Source organism: Sinocyclocheilus grahami, unplaced genomic scaffold (genome assembly GCF_001515645.1).
Source record: "Sinocyclocheilus grahami isolate Dianchi unplaced genomic scaffold, SAMN03320097.WGS_v1.1 scaffold1762.1, whole genome shotgun sequence".
Taxonomy (NCBI): domain Eukaryota; kingdom Metazoa; phylum Chordata; class Actinopteri; order Cypriniformes; family Cyprinidae; genus Sinocyclocheilus; species Sinocyclocheilus grahami.
The window spans coordinates 43,485-48,547 of NW_015506941.1; positions in this window are offsets into that span (position 1 = coordinate 43,485).

Genomic DNA, 5,063 nt, shown 5'->3' on the forward strand with positions numbered 1-5,063 from the left:
GGATATTAAGTAAAGATCATGTTCCATGAAGATATTTAGTAAATGTCCTACTGTAAATATATCAAAACTTAATGTTTGATTAGTAATATGCATTGCTAAGAACTTCATTTGGACAACTTTAAAGATGATTTTCTCAATATTTAGATTTTTTTGCACCCTCAGATTCCAGATTTTCAAATAGTTGCATCTCAGCCAAATATTGTTCTATCCTAACAAACCATACATCAATGGAAAGCTTATTTATTCAGCTTTCAGATAATGTATACATCTCAATTTTGAAAAAATGACCGTTGACATCAAAAACTAAAGATATAGGAAGTGTTTTCTCCTCCTTTTAAAGGTCGACAAGCCTATTTATTTCACTAACCTAAATCTGCAGGTTACTTGCATTTTATTATCCGCATTTGCTTTTTCTGCATGCTGCTCGTGATCTGGTCAAGCCACCGTTGTTTCTAGCGCTTTATACAATAAAGATTGTTTCAAAGCAACTGCACAGAAATAAAGAGGACTCAATGATGCAAACTTCATCAGATATGAGTCAGAATCAAAACCGAATCATTTTTTGCGCATGATAAACCCGTTGAAACTCAGAGAAGTCAGTTATTTCTAAATCTGACTGCTTGTCATATTAAATGTTTCCTCTATTGCACAAAATGTGAAAAAATAAACCAGGCTGTTAACTGGCATCATCGTGACCTCTCTATATAACGTTTATGTTTTTACAGATCCAGACATTTCAATTGTTGTATTAGTTTTTTACAATTATTATTAGTTTTAGGGATGTAAAATATATATCGATGCCCATAATCATCTTTGCATTAGATTGATATATAATTTTTTTTCCCCTTTTAAATTTTTACTATACATTACAAAAATTTGATGCCTGATTTCACGGAGCATATATGATTTAATGTCTGTTTTTAATAATAATGACGTAAAACAGTACTATTTCAATTGGAAACAATAAGCTGTAGCATTATCTGACTCCAACATCAGACTGATAATAATCATTTAAATGAAAGAAACCATAATGCTGATGATTGCTCATTCATATCCAGCTGCTTAGCTGTATATCACATTTTAGGATATTTGTGAACAGCGTGACTATATTCTATGAAATTATCACATTTCTGCTCGTTTTGAACGTTTATGAAAAACTTTCTAACAACAATCCATTAATACTAGACACACAAACACCATTAAGAGCAGCAGTGTAGTGATAATGTGTGTTTAATAGCCTGTCATTATCTGTCTCATGTCTGTAGATTGCCGTTAATGAACTAAACTGAACTTTGTCTTGAAATGGAGTCGTGCAGGAGTCTAACATCATGTGTATTGAATGAAATAGCACTTATTTCTGAGTGTTGAGACTTACTTTGATTCTCTCCACGCTGGCTTCGAGTTTGAGCTGCTCAACAGCAGAGGCGGACAAAGTACTCAAATCCATTACTTGAGTGAAAGTACAGATACTGCTGGTCAAACATTACTCCATTACAAGTAAAAGTTGTAAAGACAGATTTTTACTTAAGTAAAAGTACAGAAGTACTTGCTTTTAAAAGTACTTAAGTACCAAAAGTAAATTTCCTTTTTTAGGTCAATGCACTGTTTTATTGTTGTATGTAATACTTGCAATACTTCTGAAGCAACTTAGAATACATTACACCTGCTGAATACACTGACTAGCTTGTAGTATCTTTGGAATAAAGAGCTTTTAGAATGTTAAAAACCTATGGGGGAAAAAATTAACACCCCTACACCCTCACAAAAGCAGGATGGTAGTTCTCACACAGCTCTGGACACATCTATGTGTAGCCATTCATCCACATTTGAACAGAGTGGACAGTGAAATCCTGTAAATACAGAGTGATAAGGAAGAAAATCAAAAAAATCAACCCTGCTTTAAAACCCAACTGTAGCTGTACAACTTTACAACAGCAACACTGCTTTAACAAAATAGCAAAACAGCAAGACTTATTTGACATCAAAACAAACATTGTAAAAATGCTGTCTAATCGCTCTCGCGGTACTTTAATGTCACACACAGAACGGTCTGTGCAGTGCTGCTTCAGTCAAACACCTTTTGTGTTTTATTAGGAGACGCACAACAGTTCTTCTAATAATTTCTTATTATTGAATTGTAAATAAATAATCACATTTGGAACTGGGCAGTGTTCAAAAAATGCTGGGAAATCTCTTCATGTAGCCCCACAAGAGAGATTACTGATAAACTGTCTGAAAAAAAGGAAGTCACGTTATAGCACGTTTTTCAAAGCTGCTACTCCGTAAAAACGTTCTACTTCGAGGAACTTGATAGAAATGTAGTGGAGTGAAAAGTACGATATTTGTCTTTCAAATGTAGTGAAGTTAAAGTCATAAGTTCCCAGAAAGAATAATACTCAAGTAAAGTACCGATACTCAAAAAGTGTACTTAAGTACAATACTCAAGTAAATGTAATTAGTTACTGTCCGCCTCTGGTCAACAGTCAGCTTCATGATCGTGAGGCTGGGGTTTGAAGACATGATGATGATGAGATTTTCAGTTTCAGTGGGTGGAGCATATATGAATATGCATGAGTTTCTCTGACATGCGCGTGGAACCAGGTGGAACTGAGAATTTCAGTTATTTTTTTATTTATTTATTTTTTATTGCATATGAACATATATAACAATAAGAGAAATACAACTTTGCATATAAATGCCATCAGTACATAAGATTACAAGTCAAATAAAAAATTAGCCAGAGGAAGAAGAAAACATTAAATAAATAAAACTAAAATAATGAAGACGGTACAGTTTACTTGTCTATTTCAAATTTGCAGATAATGTTAGAAGCCCTGAGAGCTATTTTTGTTTTACATTTATATACCATATTACAGTATTGTTTAAATTCGTTGATCAAATAAAAAAAAAAATTGGTTTACTGACCACTTTGTGTATATGAAACTTCCCCATTACAACCAGTAATTGAATAATATACGCTTGATCCTTTTCTATCCCATAATCATCAACGTATATCTTTAGATCAGACCCACCCAGTTTAACAGATGTATTAAGTTCTCTTGTAAATGAAATTCTCAACATCAACCCAAAATATCTTTGTATAGATGCAATGAAAAAAACTGTAGCTGTACAACTTTACAACAGCAACACTGCTTTAACAAAATAGCAAAACAGCAAGACTTATTTGACATCAAAACAAACATTGTAAAAATGCTGTCTAATCGCTCTCGCGGTACTTTAATGTCACACACAGAACGGTCTGTGCAGTGCTGCTTCAGTCAAACACCTTTTGTGTTTTATTAGGAGACGCACAACAGTTCTTCTAATAAGTTCTTATTATTGAATTGTAAATAAATATCACATTTGGAACTGGGCAGTGTTCAAAAAATGCTGGGAAATCTCTTCATGTAGCCCCACAAGAGAGATTACTGATAAACTGTCTGAAAAAAAGAAAGTCACGTTATAGCACGTTTTTCAAAGCTGCTACTCCGTAAAAACGTTCTACTTCGAGGAACTTGATAGAAATGTAGTGGAGTGAAAAGTACGATATTTGTCTTTCAAATGTAGTGAAGTTAAAGTCATAAGTTCCCAGAAAGAATAATACTCAAGTAAAGTACAGATACTCAAAAAGTGTACTTAAGTACAATACTCAAGTAAATGTAATTAGTTACTGTCCGCCTCTGGTCAACAGTCAGTTTCATGATCGTGAGGCTGGGGTTTGAAGACATGATGATGATGAGATTTTCAGTTTCAGTGGGTGGAGCATATATGAATATGCATGAGTTTCTCTGACATGCGCGTGGAACCAGGTGGAACTGAGAATTTCAGTTATTTTTTTATTTATTTATTTTTTATTGCATATGAACATATATAACAATAAGAGAAATACAACTTTGCATATAAATGCCATCAGTACATATGATTACAAGTCAAATAAAAAATTAGCCAGAGGAAGAAGAAAACATTAAATAAATAAAACTAAAATAATGAAGACGGTACAGTTTACTTGTCTATTTCAAATTTGCAGATAATGTTAGAAGCCCTGAGAGCTATTTTTGTTTTACATTTATATACCATATTACAGTATTGTTTAAATTCGTTGATCAAATAAAAAAAAAAATTGGTTTACTGACCACTTTGTGTATATGAAACTTCCCCATTACAACCAGTAATTGAATAATATACGCTTGATCCTTTTCTATCCCATAATCATCAACGTATATCTTTAGATCAGACCCACCCAGTTTAACAGATGTATTAAGTTCTCTTGTAAATGAAATTCTCAACATCAACCCAAAATATCTTTGTATAGATGCAATGAAAAAAGAAATGAAAAATTGTTTCTTTTTCATTACTACACAATTCACAGGAGTAGTCAATATTCAATTTAAAACGTTCCAATATATGTTTCACCGGATAAATTCTATGCAATTTACTTTACTTTGCTATTAACAAAGAATTTATCAGCCACGCGCCAATTTAAGTCTCCAAATATTGAGGACCAGAAAAATCTAGCTGGAGGATGTGAGACAATTTACTAAATTTCTAATGTATTTAATTGGTATGTTGTTGTTTTTTAAATATTAATATTTTCAATAAAAATTTAATTAGTTGTGTAATCCAGATTAGGGTTTTCATTACATTCATTTTTAGGAAGACATAATACCTTACTGGGTATAGCATCCATTACAGTGGCATATTCTCCGGGTCTAATTGGGATTTTAAATTAGTCAAGAAACTTTGTGTATGATAATAAAACGCCATCACTATTCATCAACTGACTTGCCAATAAAATATTATTTTCAAACCATATATTAAAAAAAAAAAAAAAAAAAAAAAAAAAGGTGATTTATGTTTATATAAAATATCTACGTTATTCCAGATATAATATCTTCTATGGGAAAAGTTATGTTTATAGGCCAATGTCCAAGCAACTGAGAATTTCAGTTCAAGCTCCTTGTATCTCAGCAGGTTTAATGGCATACAAGTACACATTTACAGCGTTGCACAACTACATTTGTTCATCATTTTGTAACAGTTTATAATGTTTTTATTAGTCTGCA